Source organism: Pelmatolapia mariae, linkage group LG3_W (genome assembly GCF_036321145.2).
Source record: "Pelmatolapia mariae isolate MD_Pm_ZW linkage group LG3_W, Pm_UMD_F_2, whole genome shotgun sequence".
NCBI classification, from domain to species: Eukaryota; Metazoa; Chordata; class Actinopteri; order Cichliformes; family Cichlidae; genus Pelmatolapia; species Pelmatolapia mariae.
In genome coordinates, this window is record NC_086229.1 from 55725485 (window position 1) to 55734489 (window position 9005).

At 36.8% G+C, this 9005-nt stretch overlaps 1 pseudogene; it reads right to left on the reverse strand.

The window, feature by feature from the left end:
* Positions 1–202: 202 nt before the first annotated feature.
* On the reverse strand, positions 203–1786 carry LOC134623788 (uncharacterized; annotated as a pseudogene).
* Positions 1787–9005: the final 7219 nt, after the last annotated feature.

The following is a 9005-nucleotide window of genomic DNA, read 5'->3' on the forward strand; positions in this document are numbered from 1 at the left end:
TACAGTGTCAGAACCAATACAAATAAAGTAAGTGTTGCACAAGTCTTTCATCAGGACTGTCTTTATTTATAACTGACAACAGTGTTACATGTTACTATTGAAGCTTACAGGACAAAGGCAAAATAGTATACCGTTGTGCATTAATAGTTGATTTGTTTAAAAACACAGCTGCACAACAAAACAAGAGCAAATTGGAAAACAGTTATTCATCACTTGCTTGCTTCACAACAACACTTGGGCACATATTTGTGAGCGCACATGATACAGCGACTATCTTATCCAGCAAAGTCATGTTCTCACCTTCGCATGGCACCACAAAGCCTAAACGGATGGTGTCGTTTAGGATAGTGTACTTGGACCGTAGACAGCCTATAACGCGTTCAACATGGATCCTGACATGTGCCAGTTTTCGTGTGTCCTCCACATCTTTTGCTTGTAGCTGACTGCGACCCCGTGTAAATGCTGGAATTTTTAAAGTGGCACCCATTAAGGCAACACTTTCCCTGATATCAAAACCCCGGTCTGCGAGCACTATGTCCCCAGGTGAAAGTTTCTGTAGAAAGCCAGATGTTTCAGCTATTCGCTTATCGCTGGTACGCCCTCCCCATCCTTTAGAAATGAAAGAGATGGTCCCCTGTGGTGTGATGCCAATGAGATATTTCATTGTGTGTCTACTTTTGTATGTAGAATATGTCTCCGCCATGGCGCGTAAATTTTGTGCCCTCTCTATGAACAGTTCAAAACAGTCAATAATAACTGTCACCCGGTCACCAAACATCTCTACATACTGGTGTGGCATACTGGCCTGTATGCAATGTCTTCCAGGCCAGTGCACCAATGGACTGAGGTGAGCGTATAACACATTTACAGTAATGTTAAACACAGTGGAAGTGGTTGTCCGGCTAATATCAAAGAGGTGTGCAATATGTGCAATCGGAAGGTTGAGTCTTAAACGCATGAGAGTCAACAAGAGCATCTGAAACTGGGAAATTTTCCTGTCAGTGTCTGGCAAGCTCGGGCTGATTTGTTGTAGCACCCCCATTAGTAAAGCAAAAGAAGGCAGCCCTGTGTAGAATTTAACTTTAGAGTTATCATCTTTCAAGAATTCCTTGTCTAATTTCTTTTTGGACAGTTCTTTTTTAATATTAGGTTTTCTTCCTGCAGGTGTGCTATTTCTTGTAACCTTAGAGAACACATTTTACACTCCTGCAGATCTTCATCCTCGTGCTGTGGAGTTAGCTGCTGTGGTTCGATCTCAGCTGTAGTTTCCGTAGTGACTGGTGCTGAAAGACACACATGCACACAGACAAAGACAAGATCATTTTATGTGCAAAAACAAGACAGTGCTTAATGTGGAAAAAGTGGAATTTATTTATGTACATTGACAATTTTACCTGCATGGATTTCGCCTGGATGAGCTGTCTCTGTCCCAGAGGAACGCGGGCCTTTTCGTGGCTGTTTTGATTTCGATCTCTGTTTTAACCGATCAAATCTCGCTGTGGTAGAAGCTTTAAAGTCTGTGTGGCCCAGTTTGAGAGAGGGTGCCCAGTCTGGATCGCATTCCAGCATTTCGTAGGCTGGTTTGCCTACAAAATACAGCCAACATTACACACAGCCACAATAAACAAAGGAGCATAGCGCGATGATTTCTGTTCAGCGCCATATAAGACATATTAACTACCACAAAACACTTACCTTTGTGGAAATGCTTGGAGTAGACTAACATGTGCGGTGGAGTGTTTTCGAACGTTATATTAGGTCTTCTGATAGCGGCAATCCAGGCCATCCGTCGCCTCTTCGTGACTTCGGAGACATGGCTTGGACAAATTCTCTTCCACGCCGGAATCCGATGAAAACCAATCGCATTTCCCGTCGACTTCACGCGGCTGCCGTTCGCCCGGCTTGTGCAGTTAATAATACAACAGCTTCTTGCCATTTTATGTTTCTTTTTATCGCTGTGTAACTGATTTCTATTGAAAGCCAGTGCCCGCTATTACCTCTTGCCACTACTTCCCAGTATCCTTTGCGGTTTTACCCCTGAATGACGTCACATTTTCAATCTCTATAATCCAGTTTTGAGATCCCTCCCCAGACGCCTTAACGCCCACTCACATCCTGGACCATCTGACCTCAGGAAATCACATGATAGGGTGGGGCCAGGTTTAACAATGAGCTCACCCAAAACCCTGGCTGATTGTGACCCACACCCGTTTTCACACCTTGGCTCATGTGATTAGGTAGAGGATCACCAGGGGGTCCTTTGTCCCTCTTTGGGGGAAACTCCCACTGGGTTTAAATCTGGGACTCTCCACCATTTGACCTTAGAACTGAAGAAGCTTCTCAGATGAGAGGTGAAATGTCTTCAAGCAACTTAAACAAGTCCAGACGCTTTTCTTTCCAAGCTCCCTAGACTATGATGACCTGGATGACTGAGAACCTTCACAGACATTTCTAAAGTAGATATCGTTCTTTGTAGTAATTTTTTTGATGGTAACCGCAATTTTGTCTCAAATCTGAATGTAATACCAGCTTTATTCCATCATTTTGGTTGGTAAATATGTTCCCTAACTGAACAGATAGATGACTTACACAGTACAATACAGAAACTTTTCCCTTTTAGTAAAAATGACTCTGATGTTTTCCTTTTCTCAGGTCAAAGATCTAGAGGCTGAAGTCCTCGAGCTTCGTGTTGAAAAAAATAAGTGGTTGGGAGATAAGGAGGAGCTACAGACCACACAGAGGAAACTTCAGGCAAAGAATAAGGAGGTGAATTTTTCATTGCTTATGATGAAGAAGCTGATTGTTTGAGGTTACATAGAATCATTCAAAATGTTAATTTCTCAATAATCTTTATTGTGAGTACCCTTACTGACACAGCAGATAGTGGTTAAAATATTTCTTTGAAAACATTAAACAACCTGAAACCACCACAGCTTTAAATTTTTTTCTGCTTGCTCAGCTGAATGATGAAGTATCAAAACTACAACATCTGCTTAATAAAGAGAAGCAGATGAGGAGGGATACTGAGATGGACGTGGAATCCCTGAAAACAAAGCTGGAGACCAACGATAAAGAGGTAATTTTATTTTCATGTTTTTTTTATTATTATATTAACTCATTACCTTACATCTGTTCTTTTATGCATTCAGGTTTGAATTTTACTCCAAATATAAACATTTTCGAAAATATTATATTTTAGCTGCAGTTTCTCTCTGGAAATGACTGTCTCTATTTAATGTCTTTTTTAAAGGTCATTACGGATGTTTACATTAATTACGTAAACTGAAATAATCAGGTTAAATATTTAATATTTTTTTGTTCTGTTAAATGAGTCAATTTTCATTGTTTCACTCCTTCCCATGAAAAGTTAAAAGAAAAAGAGGCTGAACTCTTGGAGCTTCGCGCTGAGAGAAACAGAAGATAAAGAGATGAGAAGGAGCTGCAGACCAAAAATAGGAAGCTTGAAGCCGAGAACAAAGAGGTTCATATTTTGTTCATTAGATTTAATATAGAATATTTCTAATGCAAAATAAAAAGTTAACATGCTTTTTTTCCCCTCATCACAGTATGTAATTATGTTCTAGAATCTCTTATAAATGTGCCTTTACCTTTTTCCCTCCCGTCCCAGTTGAATGAAGAAGTAGCTAAATTACAGCAGAGGCTTGGGAAAGTGAAGCAGAGGAGGCAGGATGCTGAGATGGCCCTGAAGTCCTGAATGAAGGAGCTTGAGACTAAAGACTAAGTGTTCATGTCTTTGATTTAACTGCATTCGTCAAGGTCTTCATTACTTCATTACAAATGTATTCAAATAACGCAAACTTTACATTGGAAGTTCATCAAACTATCTAATATATGATTAAATCATTTTCTGTTAAAGTTCATGGAAATATGTCAGTTTTAAATTTGTTTAAACATTTGTTTTTATTTTGTTTTCCCCATTTTCTGCCTCTCAGCCATTTTTACACATAGTAGGTCCCATCTCATTTACGTATATTCAGTTAATTATTAATCTGTACCACTTATTTTTGTACATCAGTTTATTTCATGTATTATACTTCTTAGGCATAGACAGTAATATTGTGGGTCAGAATGACCCATAAATCCTGCTAGCTTGCATACTGTAAAAAGTGACTGCTTAGGAGATCCAGCTAATTTTGGCAAAATGCATTTGAAACACTCTTTTATTTTCTTCTAATTTGTTTGTTCGTTCTGTTTTTTTTCTGCCATAGTAAATATTATTATTATACACATATTGAGAGTGATCCAAATGTTACATAATTATAACTCCGAGTTTGTTTTTTTATTTTGATTTGATAATGCCATGAAAATATTCTACACCCTAAAGAAATTTGGGTTAAAAATAACCCAATTTGTAACCCAATGCTGGGTCAAATATGAACCGAGCCAACGCTGGGTTGTTTCAACTTAACAGGGTTGGGTTAGTGTTTTGACCCAGCGCACTGGGTTAGGATAACTGGGTTGAGGTTGAGTTGAGGTTAACAAAAATTGGGTTGAAACCCATCACAAGGGTTATATTACCATTTGCATTTGGGTTAATCAATGGTCATGAGAATTTGCAAATGTACTGTTTATGAGATTTGGGAAAACCTGCAGTCAGCTGACACTGAAGAAGTCACTTGGATGAGTGATGAAACGTTTCTCCCACTGAAAACACTACATCCAGATGAACAGAATCAAACTTTGGGGATTTACTTATCTGGATGATTGAGCATGCATCAAGACATTGTAAGGTGTGTATTCTAGTATCAACCAGTTGATGCTACAGTGCACACACAGTTTGTTGTTGCTGTTTGTCTGTTTACCACAAATCTGTCTGATCTTTGCTCCCAATTTTAACTTCAGTTACCAAATAAAACCATGCTCTCTTCAGGCCAGTCATAGGTCACTGGTACAGTTCAAGCAGTAGTGGATTTGATTGGCGTTCACTGTGACACACTTGAGGCCTTACCTAGACCCCAGATTTATCCTTATGTGACACGGTGGGGTGAAACACATCTTGCCTTTACCAGAAGAATATCCCTGTTTTCATGATCTGAAAAAATGGGAACATTTCACTAAAAATCTTGAAAGTTAAACTGTCTGATGAGGGAACATACACAGTTGTAAAAATAAAGTTGTGACAGATCTCCATCCACTCCAAATTACGGAGTCACTATCATCCAGGTACAGATAACGGATCATCACAAAGTGTCACAACATCTATAAAAGTTGTTGTGTTGGTCAGTCTTTGGTCCAATGCAGTTATGGAGCATTCAGGTGTGTGTTAATAAAATGATACAATCTTCCCCCGAGGACATCCAAGCAAACTCACCTTCAGATCAGATTGTGTGGAATGACATATGTTACTAAATGAATAAGGAAGTATGACTGTGTTTGGAAGGATTGAAAGAAGAAAGTATCTTCTCGCTAAAACGAAGAAGACTGTATGGCTTTGCTTTGGGAAGTTGCATCTGAACAAACCACAAACTATCTCCAAACGTCATTTGGACGAACAAACCAAAGTGGAGATGTTTAGACACAATGTACAACTGTACATTTGGCAAATAAAACAACAAAAACATTGCACAAACACATGACAACATACTACCCAGAGTCCCGTGAAAACTTTCTTTTTCCTATGAATAAATGCGTTGGTCCAGACAACAGAAACACTACAGTTCAGCTTTTTGCTGGAAAGGAAGTATATGATGCTTAAAGCCTTTTTACGCATTTGCTTGTCTTTTATGTGTAAAATAGTTTATGTTTCTCTAATACTCTGAGTCATACATGGTGCTAGTCACAGTGCAGCCTTTTTCTTTGTTCCTTATTTTGGGCTTGGTAGTCAGTTAATGTATAAATATTACAGTATACATTAGCTTTAAACGTGGTATAACTTCTAGGTCTAAAAAAGGCTAATGCAGAACTGCACTGAACCGGCATTTTTTTTCTGAAAGTCAGGAGGGAGCAATTAAGTTTAATTAATTTATGACCTTATTAAACACTTTCTTAATAACTTTATGGTCACCATTCAAAATGTATTAAGCACAACATTATTTATATCTTGGAAGTTACTTTACTCTGGCACTATGTAAATAAAATTTAAATAAAATGAATTAAAATGGACAATAGAGGATAAAGCACTACTAATCCTTTAAGTGTGTCGTTTCCTCTGGTTTCTCAGTCAGATCTTCCTGTTTGTCACAAACAGTTTTTATAAGGCCTAAAGGAGCAAAACAACCTCGTGATCTGGAATTCAAAATGTCCTCTGGATTTGTAATTTTTTTTTCTGAATTTACATACTGTCTTGGGAATAGTGTCGCACACACAGTGTGTCGACATTGTTTTAGCTGTGTCGTTAATATGGTCCTTTCAGTGAAAATCTTGGCCTGTTGGCCAGTCTTTGGTCTGTTGCAGTTGAATACTTTGCTAGCTTTGGTTACCCCCTGGTTTTCATCTACTTTAATCAGGTCAACATTTAAATACATTTTCCAGTTTGCTTTGTCACCAAATACCTGAAATCACAACAACCCTGAGGCCCTTTATGTTGTCCTAGCAAACCATGATACTAAAAATCATCTTAACATTCCCATTTCAATTATTTCTCATTGGAACATTTATAACTGATCATGTCAATAAACCATACTGTAATAAAGAATAGAAGAGTGATCTCAGTGATGGTGGGACCAATGCCATGTGTGCCATGTCAAAGTATTTAGAAAATTACACATTTACACACAAAGTCAGATCATTTTGTTTGGGTTTTTAATTATAAGCAGGAAATAGTGTGTACGTAACATGTAATATTTTATTACTGCAAAACATGGTGGTGAAGAAAACAGCTTTAAATGTATATTGTTGACATTTTTTTTTGGTGCAGACAAAGATGTGAAAAGACTGAAGTGTTAATAAAGTTAGTGTCCCTAGAATTTGTGAAAATCTGTACAATGGCTGGAGTCTGTTGGATACAGTCACATGTTGGGCACTGTTGTTCAGTGAAGGGGAAAAAAGAAACAGTATTAACCTAATGATATTAACTATACACAGCCTTTAAAAAGCATCTGTCAAAGAGTAGAAATTAATTTTAAAAAACAGAAGTGAAGATGTGGATAAACATTCTGTGAAAGTAACTATTTTATATATCTAATTCAGTGGGTTTGTGTATGTATTGTATGTATGTAGTATCAGCTGTTACCTGTGTCTTCCTTAGCTGCATTCTCAGATCTCTTGATCATTAGCTTTTCTTTCCAAGCTCCTTAGACTTGATCATTAGTGTAAATCAATTCTTCTAAAAAAATGTTTTAAATGTATAAATTTTTATTGTGCTTTAGTCCTAACATACATGGTGAATGCATTTCTTATGTCAACTTTTACCTAGATCTTTTTAGCGTGTTTAAAAAACTTTGACCTACAGAACAGGCTTAACCTGTTAGCACTACCAGGTGATGAGTAGACATCAGCCGGGCTAGAGTTTCAGATTTCATTTAGCCACACAATAAATAAGCAGAGTTTCATAAACTTGAAGACCTTACCTTTCAATTAAGTCTCTTACATTTATTTTGCTTTGCTATTCTTCTCTTTTGTTTCCATCACAATTATAATGTGTATGTTTGCTTCTAGTGGCGGATAGGCTATCATAATTTTATGAGGTTTTTCAATCTAAATTTTGTTTGTTTAAGTTCTTGATTTCTGTCAGACAAGCTTCTGTGTGCAAATCTAAACAAAAGTAAAGGTGCACTCATGCAAACCTTTTTTCATAGCAAGGCCTAACATGGTGTAGCTTTTAATTTGCAACAGGTGAATATAAAACACTGCCATCTAGTGTAGTTTCATTCTGATGTACACTAAAAGGAAACCAGCATAAAAATCTACTTACATAAACCAAAACTACTTCCTCAACATGTGTGTACAGAGCTGTTAGCACTGTATAAAGGAGAAGTTACAGAGTCATACTCACCTTAAGGGACCACATTCAGCTTTTGATCACTGAGGTAAATATTGACTGTTTGGTTATTTGATATTTTAAAATGCAAACATAGTCTATTTATGCATCTCTTAAGTTATAGTTGAACTGAAATACAGCAAATTATTGTTCGCGTGTCACTTTCTTTATTTTGAAACTTAAATTATTCAAAATGAACTGAAAGAGAATAAGGAGGTATAGGTTTTTCATTGCAGTGTAATTATCTTTCTTGATTCAAAGAGAAAAGAAATATCTTTAAAGCTGGTTTGCATTCCCAGTCAGAACAAGTAAGTGGACATTAAAATTTAAATCAGTGGTTTTATAAGGTTATTCGGGAGAGTTATTTTGACCTTTTTAGAATGATTAATGTGTTTAAAAAGAAAGAAAAAAGAGCTAACTCTATTTTTCAGTTACTCACTGTATTTAAAGTGAATCTAAAACATAGCTCTCTGTAGCTTAGCTAAACAACATTTTTACCTGGAAATAAAACAAACAAAGTTGCAGTGTTCACTTCACATAAACATGAAGGCCATTTTAAAATGTCATAATTTTCCTTTCGGAGAATTTCTCCTTCTGATGAACTTGTGCATTTTTGGTTTTTTTGTCCTTACTGTGTTTAAGTGGAAAGAAAAAAAAACAGATAGTAAAAAAGTTCTAATCTGACACAGGATTATGAAGAATATAATGATTGTATTTTCTTAATTTCATCTAATAAGAATCTTATGGTTTTAGAGTTGTTGTAAAGTCCAAGACTGCCTGGATAAATTGAGGTTTTATAAAGACAAAACAAGCTACTAATTTACAATTACCAACCTAATTATTATGTTTTTGTGAAAGAAGGAAGAGCATTTTAACATTCTCAACTTTCAGCTGAGAGGAAGTCAGGAAATATTTGAGCTCAGGTGAACCAGATAATGAAACCAAACCCGTAACAAAACAATAAACATTGTTCTTATCTGCTTCAAAGGAAGAAGGAAACAGTCAGCCACTTGGTTCAGAAGTAACGTCTAATCTGAATAACAAAGAAGTTCAGTCAGAAATAAAT